This window comes from Cibotium barometz, chromosome 48 (genome assembly GCF_041138505.1).
Source record: "Cibotium barometz isolate CiBa-2024 chromosome 48, ASM4113850v1, whole genome shotgun sequence".
Lineage (NCBI taxonomy): Eukaryota > Viridiplantae > Streptophyta > Polypodiopsida > Cyatheales > Cibotiaceae > Cibotium > Cibotium barometz.
The window spans coordinates 12,403,671-12,419,461 of record NC_141093.1 but is presented as its reverse complement, the minus strand read 5'-3'; positions in this window follow the sequence as shown (position 1 = coordinate 12,419,461).

Genomic DNA, 15,791 nt, shown 5'->3' with positions numbered 1-15,791 from the left:
TCTAGGTAAACCTTCAATCTTTAGACACTTGCAATATATGATAAACATTTGTATATCATCCACTAGATCCCTAGTAGATAGTTTGTCTGCACAAGAGTTTGAAGAGAGATGTAGAACGACATTTTATAAAGATGAAAGAAAGTGGAGGCATGCTACAAAGCGGATGGCGATGATTTTTAAACCCTACACAAGGGGAAGGTTTCTTTGAAGTAAGAAATCCTACACTATTTCCTATGTCTATTTCGTAGAGGCAACAACATTTTATGGTTTTAATGTTGTGGTTTAATTATGGTGTTGTGTTGTAGACGACTAGTGCAAGTTAATTGGGAGACGAGAAACCGGATTGCTTGATAGAGAATAGGGAATACAGCTAGCTCATTGCCAAAGGACCACAAAGCATATAATTTGGATATTTTGATTGATGGCGATTTGTAGAGGTTGAAGGATTCACAAATTCCTAAACATATGTAAGAATTACTTTTCCTATCTTCTTGATATTTACAAAGTACTCTATTTTATTTGAATAACAATTTCAATGGCAATGCAGCAAATGTAAGTTTATTCTAGGATTGGCTTCGAAGAGAAGTCATATGGCATGAGATTGGAGTGCAGGGTGTAACCATCCTTGCAAAAATTAAAAAAAAGTACAAGGTAATTTTTCCAGATACATTCTTGGATAACCTCGCTGATCTTTAAGAGAATATATTTTGGGAAGTTGTTCGAGGAAATGGTGGGATCCCTAAACAAACAAGGTGGTAGCCCTGTCTGTCGTCAAGGCTACCAAAAGCGTGCTATGTTTAAGTGCATAACATTCCATAAAGCGTACTTACTACTTGGTTGTACTCTTATATTTGTAAATTGAACAGATGTAATAATGTGTAGATGGATTTGCAAGTGCCATGCAGAGAGATTTATTGCAGATGTGCTTGTAATCTTAAAAGAATGGGGCAATCCAAAACATGAAAGCACTATGTATACATAGCATCAACTTCGAGACCTTTGGGATGCAGAGATATATAAGAGATACCCATTGTTCCTTGACTTTCCAAGTGGCGAATTTCCCAAGAGCGAGAAGGAGATGTATACTCGAGCTTGTAAAGAAAAGAAATCAACCATGGTATGAACTATATAAATTAGATATTTCACTTTAGTTTAAATATTATTTCTTATATCTTTTCAAATGGTGAATTCTATTATGAAGCAGAGAAGTCTACGTGACAAATCACATGTTCAAGGCAAAGGTAAAGGTCTTATGATGAAAGATGAAGGAGATGATGAAGATGAAGAGGATGAAAATGATGAAGGAAAAAAAGTACCAAAAAAGGATGCAATGAAGGGAAATAGAAAAGGAAAGACACTACAGGAAGAGGATGACTCTGATACCTCTCCATCAGAATATGATGAAATTGATTCTAATGATAGCACATGCAAGATTGAGGTAACCCCAAAAGTTAAAAAAGTTGGTCATGTAGTAACACAGGCAGGGCACTCTTTTACTTGTGGTAACACAGGCAGGGCACTCTTTTACTTGTGGTTCATTGGTATTATTGTTACATTGTTTGTATACTAACATAGATTAAGTTATGCATTCAGATAAGCTTGGCAAGAGGTGAAGCGCCAAATGCACCATTGTGACCAATTCATCCACCTAGCCTGGGTGACTTGACTTCAATCCAAATGAATTTGCCAGGTATGATTTTACTCATTGGTAATGAAAATGTAAAGTATTTGTGTGGTGCATGCACTAATGTACGCTTTGTGTAGGAGTGTCTCATTGTACCACGACAGTAGTCCTCGTCGATGCTCCCAGCAGTGACAAAGTGCTAGTTCCTCTATCGTTAGAGAAACCTTCGCGTTAACAAGTGTAGTAATCAATTGTGACCACATATGAAATGATTGTAAAGGTGTGTCTTTTATATCTTGTAATAACAATTGATGTATAACTCTACTCATCATGGTATGGCTGTTGAAAAATAGGTAGAGGGAGAGGAGACACACACACAGGAGCAAACCCTAATGTATATTGCAAACCCTAACCATAGAGGGAAGCCATCTTCCTTCTCACACAATGCATAAAGTCATAATCCATAATACACACAACACACTATGAGTTGTGTCCACACACATCTACCCCTAGCTAATGTCCACACTCTATGACTAGCTGGACATGCGGTCATTTATGTCTCACACATGTTCCTACCTAACATGCCAGCACATAGCATAGCTGGCACACACTGACATCGAGCTTGAATCTCAACAGCCCCTCTCAATCTCATGATGTACTGTCGATGAGGATGTAGATGAGCTTGGGATATCAAGGCTCTCAACACTCCCCCTCAAGCTTATCCCATGTACTCCCAACATAGTATGGAAGTACTCAAACTTCTCCCTGCTCTTCAGTCCTCACATACTGTAGATCCACTGTACCACTCAGCACCTTCTCCCTGACAAAGTGATAATGGACCTCTATGTGTTTAGTCCTCGCATGAAATATTGGATTCTTTGCCAACTGTATACTGCTCATGTTGTCACAATGAATGACAACTTTGCCATCAATAGGCTCACCCAAATCTGCCAAGAGACTCTTTAACCATATAGCTTCACAAGTGGCAATGGTTGCACCTCTGTATTCAGCCTCTGTACTAGATAAAGCAACTGTTGGTTGCTTCTTGCTACTCCAACTCACCATAGCACTTCCAAGTGTAAAAGCATAACCACTAGTAGACCTCCTGTCATATGAGCTACCTGCCCAATCAGCATCTGTGTAGCCATGTATATCCAAGTCTTTACCACTCTCATAAAGAAGACCATAATGTGCAGTGGTCTTTACATATCGCATAATGCGTCTCACTACATCCAAATGAGGTTTTCTGGGGCTCTGCATGAATTGGCTTACTAGCCCCATAGCATAACTCAAATCCGGGCATGTGATAGTCATGTAAGTGAGACTACCACCAACCATCTTTCTGTACATAGATGGATCATCCAACTCCTCACCAAAATCAGCCCGCAATTTCACATTCTACTCCAAAGGTGTACTCATAGGCTTACACCCTGTCATGCCATATTTTGCCAACATATCCAATGCATATTGGCGCTGTACTAACCATATACCTGCATGATCTTTGATCACTTCAATTCCAAGAAAGTATCTCAATTCACCAAGGTCTTTCATGTCAAATTGCCCACTCCAGTGCTTTCTTGACATGCATCACATCTACACCATGATCACCTGTGATAATCAACATCTACACCATGATCACATGTTGCGATAATCAAGTCATCCACATAGATGACAAGTAAAACAATCCCATGATCTGTCTTCTTCACATAGAGTGAAGAATCTGCGATAGAAACCTTAAATCCAAGAGAGATAAGATATCTGCTCATCTTATCACTCCAAGCACGAGGTGCTTGCTTCAAACCATATAATGCCTTTTTCAATCTGCATACATGAGTGGGATATCTTGGGTGTACATGACCTTCTGGCTGTGCCATATACACTTCCTCTTGTAGATCACCATTTAGAAATGCATTTTTGATATCCATTTGATGCATTTCCCAACCATTTGCTGCAGCCATAGCAATGACTGCTCTCACTGTTCCCATCTTTGCCACTGGACTGAATGTTTCATCATAGTCCAAACCTTGGGTTTGTACATAACCCTTAGCTACCAATCTTGCTTTATGTCTTTCAATGGAACCATCAGCAGACTTGCACTGCACTTTGTAAACCCATTTACAACCAATGACATTTTTGTCCTATGGTAGTGCAACAAAATCCCATGTGTCATTTATAAACCAATGCGTCCATCTCAACATCCATTGCTTTCTCCCATACATGCTTTCCAAGTGACGAGTGGCACTCCAAGCTACTGATTCATCGATGAAAGTACCTAATTATGACAAGTGACGAGTGGCACTCCAAGCTACTGATTCATCGATGAAAGTACCTACTGTTAACAATCTAAAATGGGATTGATCATGGTGAAGGACATAGATTAAGCAACATAATTAAGGTGGGTTATACCACACTAAAAACTCCATGAGAGAGAGAGAGAGAGAGAGATTGCACACTCAACAATAGCTCTATTCTATTGCATATCTCAAATGAACCATACAATGATATAGGCTTTCTAGCCTTATCCCACTTTACACGTCATCATCCATGTGGCACTCCCTTTTCCACTCTTTTGGTCAACACTCACACACCATACAATATTACATGTGGCATTCTTATCTTGCCATTAGGAACTCAATGGAGTCTTTTTGGGCCCTTTAATTTGCCGTGAGGTTATGGAAACGTTTAACTTTTTGACAAATAGGAGGCTGCCATGTAAGCAAAAACCATTGGTGATTAAGAGAGGTGTAAGAGTGGTCAAAGGGTGCACTTTTCTCCCCAAAAAAGGGGGGGGGGTGCAATTTTACAATTTTCGAACCTCCATAACTTCTACATACAAGCTCCAATTTGAGCGGAGATTACAGATCCATGATCTACGCATCAAGAGCTTTCCATAGACCAGCATATTTGAGCTTCTTCTTTTCGTTACACACTCCATGCATCAGGAATTTATCCCCAACCTTGATGTCCTTGTCCTTTAGGTGGCGATCAAACCATTTTTTCCTTCTATCCTTCTCCACAAGGGCATTGTACACAGCCAATTATCTTTCTTCGTTTAGCCGCTCAAGGATATACAGTCACTCTACTAAGGGATTACCATCCCAACCCTCTTGAGTAGCAACACGAAGACTAGGAATGACAAATTTCCATGGCATGACTGCTTCTTGGCCATATACCATTTTGAATGGTGTGTAATTAATAGCCACCTTGTACGCAGTATGATAGGCCCATAAAGCTGTCGTAAGCTTTAGATCCCAATCCGTGCGATGAGCTTCAACTGTCTTTGTCAAAACAGAGATTAAGGTCTTGTTGGTACTCTTGGCTTGTTGGCTATTCGCTTGCGGATAGTAAGGAGTAGATTTATGATGGTATATCATGAAATTTGTTGTGAGCTCCTTAATCACGTCATATATAAAATGCGTACCATTGTCGCTCACAAGTTCAAAAGGACAACTGAAGTGTGTGATTATATTTTCAAAGAGGAACTTGGCTGTTGTCCTCGCATCTGCCTTACGTGTCGCTTTTGCTTCAGCCCATTTGGTCATATAGTAAGTGGCCACAATAATATAGCGAGATTGTGTGTTGCGGGCCGCTGGGCTAATTGGACCTACAAAGTCTAAACCCCACTTTTCAAATGGTTGGTTTACTTTAATTGGGTATAGGGGCATCTGATCTTTCCACTGGGGTTTCTTGTATCGTTAGCATTCATTGCAATCCTTTACAAAAAGTGATGCATCTTGGAACATAGTGGGCCACCAATACCGTGATTGTAAGATCTTTCACGCAGTTAAGTCTCCTGAGAAGTGACCACCGGCTACGCCCATGTGTGCCTCTTGCAAAATGTATAGATACTCATCCTCTCGGGCACAACGCCTAAAAACGTCATCCTTTCCTTTTTTATAAGGAGTCCCGGCTATCAGGCAATAAGGTTCACATTCCTTGATCAACCTTCGAGCTAGATCTTTACAAAGCTCCTTGGGTGGAAAGCCATTAACCAGAAAGTTAACAATCTTCTCACTCCATTCAGGCATTGTCTCCACCATGAACAGGGAAGTGTCAGGTAAGTCATCATCAACTCCCGTAGGAGCTTCACCATTAGGTATGCGAGACAAATGATCAGCCATGACATGTTTTTTGCCAGGTCTCACAACAACAGTGAAATCAAACTCAAGAAGAATCAATAGTAGCCATCGTGTGATTCTTCCTGTGGAGCATGGTTTGTTTACCAGATACAACAATGCTTGATGATCCACATAGAAAACAAACTTAGTGGCAAGGAGGTAATAATGAAATTTTCTTACTGCATATATCATTGCCAACCCTTCTCGCTCCGTAGTGGTGTAGTTCATCTCAGCATCGTTCAACTGGCAAAGCTAATGGGGTAGTCTAGTTTGTGTTCTCCAGGTTGAGTTAACACACACCCAATAGCAAAGTTTGATGCATCAATATGCACATGGAAGATTAAATCCCAGTTAGGCATTCACAAGATTGGAGCACTCGTTGCCAAGGCCTTCTTTAATAGCTCATATGCATGGTCACAATCTTCGGTCCAAATAAACTCGATGAGAAGCTTATACAATGGTCGAGCTATCTCGGCGAAGAATAGAATAAACCTTCGATAATAACCAACATGGCCCATAAAGCGTTGGACTCCCTTATAGTTGGTGGGTGGGGGCAATTCCAGAATGACCTTGATTTTACTCTCGTCAGTGGAAATCCCATTTTTGGACACTATATGCCCTAGAATGACTCCGTGTTTAACCCAGAATTGGCATTTGAAAGGATTCAATGAGATGCGATATAATCTACACCTTTCAATATTTTTCGTAAACACATCAAGTGCTCGTCCCAAGAGGAATGAACACAAAGATCGTCTAAGAAAGCTTCACAAAAGTCCCCTAGATATTCCTTAAAGGCTGTGTTTATCAATCGTTGGAATGTTGCAGGTGCATTGGTCAAGCCAAAGGCCATGAACGCGAAAGGCAAACACTCCAAACTCCGTGATAAATGCTGTTTTAGCTTGGTCCTCTACTGCAATTGTGATCTGATTGTAACTAGAGTACCCATCTAAAAAGCTATATGCCTCCTTGCCTGCAACTCTTTCAAGCACATGTTTGCAGAATACGGCAAGGGGTAATCCCTTCTGGTGGGGGCTGCATTAACCTTTTTGAGATCAACGCACACTTTGAGTTTCCCATTCTTCTTTGGTACAATGACTATCGGAGAAACCCATTCTGAGTGCTCAATAGGGTATATGAATCCACATTTTACAAGCTTTTCAATTTCCTCTTGTACAATCTTTGCGTACTTAGGATTCATTGGGTAGGGACATTGCTGGACTGGTTTAGCAATGCTAATCATTGGAATCGTGTGTTGCACCACCAAGGGTGGAACACCATATCATGATATGTCCAAGCAAATATGTCTTTGAATTCCTTAAGAAGCTTCTTGAGTGTAGCTTCCTCTGTCTGGGTGAGGTCTTGAGCAATAAAAACTGGGTTAGACTCCTCACCTGGATCTGCTAGTTCTATCTCCTAAGTACCACCGGGCCATCGTAGACACTGCTACTCCCATTGGTAGGCATTCATTGGGCTTTTGTATAGACGACTTTACGTTCCCCTATGGTAAATGATTTGAAATGCTCGGGTGCGGGGTGTAAGTCTACCGGTTCCTGTTGTGCCAGGTTTTTTTCTTTTAATTCTGCATCCTTTTGTTGCTGAGCTAACTCTTGGTTTTGCCGCCTTCTCGCAGTACGACTTAGTTTCGGTTTCTCTTCAATTTCTAATTAGGCGATGTCATGAGGTTGCGGAATACACCAGATGACACCAGTTTTGGTTTCTCTTTGATTTCTAATTGGGCGATGTCATGAGGTTGCGGAATACACCAGATGACACTTTGGAGGTATTGTCCCCAATTATCTGCTAACTTCCGACCCGATGAGCGTCAATAGCTCCTACATAACTAAGCCATTCTGCAGTGGATCTCTCTTTGTTTATTGCAGTTCGTACATTAGCTCGATTTATATAGCGTTGTTGCTTATGTCTCGTTTTCTTCTTACCAAGTTTTTGATTTTTGTTTCTATCAGATTCGGACTCACTTGGTCGATCTTCACTTGTGTCCCCCTCACTTTCGGATGAACTGCAGGAGGTCACCGTCCTAGGCCTTGAGCACATTGCTTCCACAGTTGGGTGAATATTTGATTCATCCCCCCCATCAGGCTCAGAGTCAGTTTCTTCTTGAGATTCAGACGACTCAGAGTTGCATTGGTCAGAGTCTTTGCTACTGTCAGTGTCAAGGGAGTTTGCCACTTTCTTGCCACCATCAGGAGTCAAGTGCATAACACCTATCATGTTTATTGGCACTAACGGTGGCATATCTTGCCCCTCAGGCGGCATTACCCAACTTGTGCCTCTATTTCCCCATGTATCTATGGTTGCCGCTAGGTGTACCCAATCCACGTTATCCGACTCAGTCATACCCGGTAGGACATCCATATAAGGAGAATCTTTCCCATCATCAGTCTCTTTTTTGCATGTATAGCAATACCTTAATGGGGCGGAGTGAATAGTGGTATCCGATCGATTATCGATGATAACCTTGCTTCCTAAGGGATGCGCGCGACCATTTTCAAGATCAGCTCGAATGACAGAGTCCTAGAATTGTAGGTAGACATGGTTTTTCGAGACCAGTCATGCACCATTTGTGCTTCCCTCATGAAAGGACATCCTAAGATTATTTGATATGACATAGGATGCTTGGAGAAATCCATTACAATGAAGGTATGTCTTACCTTGTATCCCAAAACCTTGATCTTGAGGTCCCTTAACATCCCAATAGGTTTAGCAATAGTTCCGTTTGCCATCTTAACCACTATGTTTGTGACTTCAAGGTGAGGTCTTTCCATAGATTCCCAACAGTTTTTAGTCACAATGCTCACTCCAGCACCACCATCAAGCGGCACCCCACGTATACATGCCCTCTGGAGAGAGGGGGGCCAAAATGTGCAGCATCCTCAGCCAGATCTACTGGTGTTAATCCCTTGGTAGTAATGGGGAGGGTTGCATTAGATTCGTCACCTTCAAAGTACTGTCCCAACTTGTTAACAGGTATTTCAACGACGACCGAGTCTTCATCTAGGTTGGGTTGTAGATCCCAATGTTCCCCTTCATCTTGAAGCGTGTTGGGTCTATCCATATTTGCAAATTGTGGTAACCCTGCCTTCAGTTCTCCATTGAGAAATGCTCGAAGAGCTAAGAATAGCTCAGGATCTCTGTATAACTTGGATATGATCGTGGTTTTGATTTCAGAGGACATGAAATCCATTAGCTTGGACACATTCAACGGTACTTTTTGAGACATCGCCCCTTGACTAGGGACTGGTGAAGATGGAATCACTTCTTCTTCAATGGGGTCTGGCATTCCCTCACTAAACATTCTTTCCAGCAAGAAGGGTGGTTGCCCACTTCCTGATGTCCTATCCTCACTTTCTTCCCGAATGATACTAGGTATAGCTAACGGTTTATGGCTCCTGTGAGGCTGAACTTGTGTAGGAAACACTGTGTCTGGAATTTTGATTCTTCTAGGGTCTGCTGGCTCCATTTCTCTTTGTGTTTCTTCCACCAAACCCCTTAAGTGTTGCACTTGTTCAATCTCCTCAACTGGGTTTAGGTAAGTTCCAATCTTTTTCTTGAGGGTCTTTGGCCCACGTGGCTTGTCTTGGGGAGTATCAGTCAGTTTGGGTGGCCGAGAGGGCATTAGCTGACGTGGTTGTGGGGCCGGGGGAGTTTCCTTTTGTTTCCCCTGATTTATGTATTCGCTTGATTCTCCTTCGTTGAGCCCCCGAGTGGGTTCCTCCCTTAAGGTAGTGGCTTTGGTCCCCATGGTTTCTATTGAATCAAAATCATCTTCAGGATCATTCATATACACGGGGTCGTCTCCTGGGAGCTCGTGGCATTAAGCGATCTCTTCCGCCGCGTTTTCTTTTTCTTTGCTCGAGCAATTGATGCGGTATCCCTCTCTTCAAGAATGTAGTTTTGATTTTGAAGCATTGACTGCGTGACTACATTCGCAGGTACAACAGGTGTGGTTCCTCATGCCGGGTTGGTGACCTCAACCAAATTCAATGGCGTAATCTTGGGTGCACTAGGATTATGTGGACATTGAGCAATCAAATGATCTATGCCACAACGATTACATGTAAGTACCGGTATTCCCGATGTGCTCCCTTGATTTGGTTGCATCTGAGTAGCGATCTTCTGTAGCCTATTAGGGCACTCCGCTACTACACGAGGCGGTCCACCACAATCGTAGCATTGAAGAGGTGGTCTCCTTGCCAAGGTATTAAGGTTTTGCCCTCTTGTGGCGAGAGCAGCCGCTTGTTGATATACATGCTTGACTTGCCTGAAATGATCCTCCATGTAGTACTGGGGAGTCATTTTAAACGTATCAATCCCATATGGAGCAGTGGGGCCTATCTCCTCTTTGTAATCCCCACACGCACTATGTGACTCACAACCCATCTGGTTTATAGGGGTAATCCTTGGATGTGGAGGTTGTGGTCCTTGCACTAGCGGTGGCACAGACTGGACTACATTCGGGTTCCTTGGAACTATGTGCTGTGATGGTTGCTCGACAGGTGGTGCAGGCATCAACGCGGGTACTTGAGGTGTGTTTGACCAGGCTAGTGGTGCTTGATTTGCCAACATACGCTTAAGTACTAGGCAATCCTTGGATTGATGGCCATACTTACCACATGCATTGCAATTCCCATTGAATTTAACTCTGAATGTGGGACATTCACTCGTACTATGTGGTCCTAGGCAAACCGAACACCATTGTTGCTCTCTCCTTGGGTACATATGGCTATTTTGAGGAGCTCGATTACCCCTAAAGTATTCTTGGAGAGCCTTAGTAAGGTTGGTCACAGACATTTCGGATATCTTGGGCTCCTTGGCAATAGGTTTTACCGTCATTGGCTCGTGCCCAGATACTTGCGAACTAACAGATTTTGTCTCTGAAGACACCTTTTTACCTGCAATCATCAAGTTGTCTTCTAACTGGATTGCATTGGCAGTGTGACTACTTCCCGCGTTGTAAGACCTCTAATGACTAGGCCATTGTATATGTCCTCGTGGCGAAATCCTTGGTTGAATCTATCAAGTAGTTGGTTGTTATTGAAGCGCTCATCGGGAGTGCAGTGAGAATTTAGATGCTTTAATCGACTAATAAAGTCTCTCACTGACTCCCCTTCCTCGCGTTCAGCTTTTTGGAGTCGAGATGCTACTCCCCAAAGCACACCCTCATGTATGTATTCTTTCAAGAACAATCTCTTGAGAGTGGGATAGTGAGTACGCTCTTCAACCCTTAAAGTTCGATACCAATCTCCGGCTTTTCCACTCAAGGTTAAGCCTAAGGCTTTACATTTATGTAGCTCATTGTGCTCTTCCAAGGAATCACATACGTGTTCAAAAACTTCAATGTGCTTCCTAACATCCTCGTTACCACTGAAGTTCTGAGTGAGCTTAGGCACTTGTACCGCCTTGCTTCTAGGCTCTCTCTCAGGCATGCCCTACATGTTTTCCGCAATAGATCATCCGATTGTATGAGCAAACGCTGCGAGATCACCTAGGTGAGCAGGCATAGCTGGTGGAGGCACTTTTGGGATAGCCTGGTTGATAGGAGTTGGCGTTGGTCTTGGTATGTAGGCAGCTGACGTAGGATATGATATGTGACTAGGCCTAGCTCCTCTTGGATAAGGATTGTGATAAGGCGGTCGTGGAGCATACGCCATTGGCATACTAAGAGGCATAGGAGCTACATGAGCATGGTACATATGGTTGATAGGCACTGGCACGCACTGTTGTAGGTATACGGTTCCACTAGGTAGCGGTGTCGTACTAACTACAGTGGTAACAGGTACGCCTTCCGTTATGCTCATCATCGGAGTAGGCATTGTGGATTCCCTAATGGAAAGTTGAGCCAAGGTTAGAAAGCTAAAGTTACTGCTCATGGGCTCAACCTGCATTGAGACTCCAGGCAAAACAACATACGAAGGGTCTATGGGACTCACCGAGGGAGTCTCCATTGTGACAGGGTTGGTTGTTTGGCCTTGCACGTATCCAAAAATTTCATAGGGCCAGTGGAAACTAGGTTCACTCCCCTCTCAAATTGGATAATTCTATGAATAACCTCACATATCATTTGTTGTTGCTCCTCTAGATTAGTGGCGCTAGATGTAGATCGTATGACTTCTAACCAACCTACATGGTATGTATAACCCATGTATAGGTCAGTCAGAGTCTCCGTGTGTAGATCATATTCCCAATTTTCATTGAGAAATATCCCATCTAGACTTGGAGTGCCGAACGGTTCTCTTGAAGTGGACGCAATGTCACTTCTTGTGGATTGACTTCTAGGAACCTCTACTTTAGGAGGCGCGTCAGAAGGTGGTAGCTCCGTAGGGCCTTCATTAAGCGAAGTGGGTAGAATATCCACATGGACACTCCTTGGGAAGGTAGGGTCTACATGAGATGTGAATGGCGAATCTACTACCCCTCCTTCTTTGTTTACTTCGCTTGTCGCATGTTCAGAGCGTGTAGCTCTACTAAAGGTCTCTATTAGACGACTAAACATGCTAGATCCGGGTTGTGGGGCCCAAACTGGCATGTTTTGGCTTGCCTCCTCAGGGTTCTTGGTAGGGTGCCCTTCCATGGCTTCTGAGTCAGAGGACGAGTCACTGTCTGCTATTCGTGGATCTTGGGTTGCACTTCCTTGGGTTCCAGCTGAAGGCCAAGATGCTAACGTGGAGGGATGGTGTGAGCCTACGTAAACTGAAACGCTTTCTAGTGGCTCAGACTCTAGCACCTGACCAGAGCGTAGATGCATGTGACGTGGGTACCCTACGAGCGTTGGTAACTACCCTTGAAGCCCACCCAAGTGGTTTCTTAGGTGTTTCGCACCCCGTTTTTACTTGTTTTTATATTATTTTTAACCTGTTTTTTATCCCCTTACTTATGGTCGAACCTGGACTAGGACGTGTGATAGCTCGAGGTGAGCGTATCGTTCGAGCGGTCCTAGCGTGCTTTACAACACAGTGTTCGCCTATCCGGAGCTCCTGTGGTCCTCAAAACAGTCTATTTGCTTGTGGGGGAAGGGTGAAGGCTTTATCCCACATGCTCACTCCACTCCTTGGGGGTTGGACTACATATAGAGCTCCACTTCCCTTTAGCTTTCACTTGAAAGAAGCTATGGAGGCTCACTCTCCTATATCTATATATCAAAAGACTGAGACCGGGGCCGGGATCGAGGTCAATTGGGGGTTTTTTCTTTTCAAAATTTTTTTCTCCAAATTAGAAATATCTTTCCTTACCACGTTTCGTTTTTCATTTTTTTTTATTTTTTTTATTTTTTTTTTTTGAATTTTAAATTTAATTTTACCTTTTCTTTTTTCTTTTTTCTTTTTTCTTATTTTTTTTCTTTTTCTTTTTGAATAAAGTTTTCTAGGGTTTGTTTTCTAAGGTTTGGACTTGGCCACGATGCAGCTCACACATAGCGCAGGCCTAGGGATTCAGAAATCCCCTCGCAACACAGAAAACTAGAAAACAGAGCGCGGAACAAGAAAATGACCAGGGAAACCAGGATTGCAGAAACAAATTACAGAACACGAAAAAACGTCAACAACATACACACAATCGCCTTTCCTACACATTATAAATTTCACTTCACGCAGCAGACCGAGCTGCAAACAGGAGCTTGGTGTAGCGCATTTTCTCGGCACAACGGCGACAAAAAAGTGCGCTTTTACCGCACGAGTCGGAGCTAGGGCCTTGCCGAACACCGTATGCGAGCCACGAATGGCTGCAAGCATGCAACCAGAACCTAGCAAGCTCAAACAGAAAGCAAAGGTGTGTCACTCACCGCTCAAACCGCCGCCGTGAAGGATTCTCGCGTCGCAGTGAAGAAGGAGCCGCCGTCGCCGCTCTACCGCCTCGCCGCCGCCGTGCCGCCACACAGTGCTCAATCTCTCTCTCTCTCTCTCTCTCTCTCTCTCTCTCTCATACGCAGGAGAAGGGGAACGAGAAGATAAGGCAAGAGCACACTTTGTATTCAACACATTGAGAATAAGAGTTTTAGGGTTACATTTGACTCTTATAGGTGACTTAACCGTTCACACATAGGCGCCCATACATGGCCGACCGATCCTAACCCTTGTCCTGCTGATATTCAAGGTGCGCCTCTCATCGGCGATCACCCAATCCCTTTATCCTTTACATATGGTGCCGACAAGCCCAGCCCATGACTCAGAATACTTAAATTAATTACATGACGTAAAACATAGTACGTCTCAATGTCCGTCTCATAGGTTAACACATTGTCATTTATTTTGGTCAAAACTTTCAATGGGTCCTAAAATCTAGGGGCTAATTTAATTGCAGTGTTTGTTGATACTTTTGAGTCTTCACGAAGCCATACATGATCACCTAAGTTGAAGGAAAATGGCTTGTGTTTCTTGTTTTCATGGATATTATATTTTGTTTGAGATTTAGCTATAGCCTCATGTACTTGTTGCAATAAACGGATGTGATCTCTAGTGAAATCATCAAGCGAAACGATGGCAGGAAGAGTGTGTGAAAGTCGGCAAGCAAGTGTGGGTAATTTCTTACCATATACTACTTCAAAGGAGCTTTGCCTGTAGCTAAGTGTGGTGTACTGTTGTGTAAGAAAATTGTAGTAAATAAATATGTTAATCCCAATTTGCTAGTACTATTAGTAGCTTTAGTCTGGCCATTACTTTCAAGATGGAAAGCAGAGATGAAATTAATTTTAGATCCTAGGTTTGAAAATAAAGCAATCAAAAAATGATTACAAAATCAAGAGTCAAGAAAATAATATGTTAAGGTAGACCATGGTGTGTAAAAACATGTTTGATAAAAAGATATGCAACTTGTGAAGCAGTCAATGTCTTTTGGATGCAATGAAATATACTTATTTACTAAATCTATCAACAATAGTTCAAAGCTTGACTCGTTGTTGGTAAATAAGACATTTAGAAACAAAATTGGAAACATCATTCTTTATGTTAGGCCAATAAACAGCTTTGAGAGTAGTAATGATTCCTGTATGGCCAATGTAGGGTGGATTATGCAATTCTTCCAAGAAAAGTTATCTAAATGGAATATTTGTGCATAAATTCTTCTCAAAGAAAAGAAAACCATCATGATCAGTATAGTCAAGTAATTGTTAGAGTGCAATTTTAACCATACATGATGAAAATCAGGATCATTCTCATAAGTATCATGCATACCATCAAAAGAATGCATATCAAGAACAAAAATGTTCGTAAATTGAAGGACGTCTCCTTAGTACATTAGCTACCACATTTTCTTTTCTTGGTTGATGTTGATAAGAGGTTGAAAACTTTGAATAAATGTTACTTTATTAAAAACGCCTGCGTGCTGTGCGTTACCCGTCACAAAGCTTTTTTATAAGCTTTACTTAGTAAAGCTTAAAGCTTTCTTAAAGCTATTAAAACTTAGCTTTTAAAAAAAGAAGCTTATAGAAACTTTATGATAAAATCTCAAAATCCCATCCAATTTTTTACTTTCTTGACCTTAAGCCTAAATTAGCCTCTGCAAATTCAGCCAGAGTTCATAAAATTTCAGAATCTTGAAAATAATTTTTAATACTCCATGACCCCTTTATTTACCCAAAAATTTCCTTTTCATGTCCAAAAAATCTCGAAAATTATATAGAAAAATTCTCATTTTTTTGGAAAATTTTTGAGAATTTTCCCAAGCATTCAAGCCAACTTCTAGCCGCCTAACCCTGTCAATTCAAGCCTCTTCTTCACAGTCCCATGGATTCTGGAGTTGATTTCAACCAACCCATCAACGATCCTCCTACCAATGAAGATGCCAATGCCTGAGATGGTGGATTTACAAACTCACCACTTCCACCACCGACTTTTGAAGATCACATTCAACTTCTTGAGCAACTACTTCAAGATGAACAACAAAAGTGCCTCACCCTTGAGTAACGATTCGATGGTAATGAAGCCGCTACTCCACAAACTGAAGATGCCCGCATTGCCAAAATCATCAAGGCTACATTTGGCGCTCAACAAGTGAAAAAGGACAGTAAGATTTACCGTCGTACTTTTTCTTTTATTGAA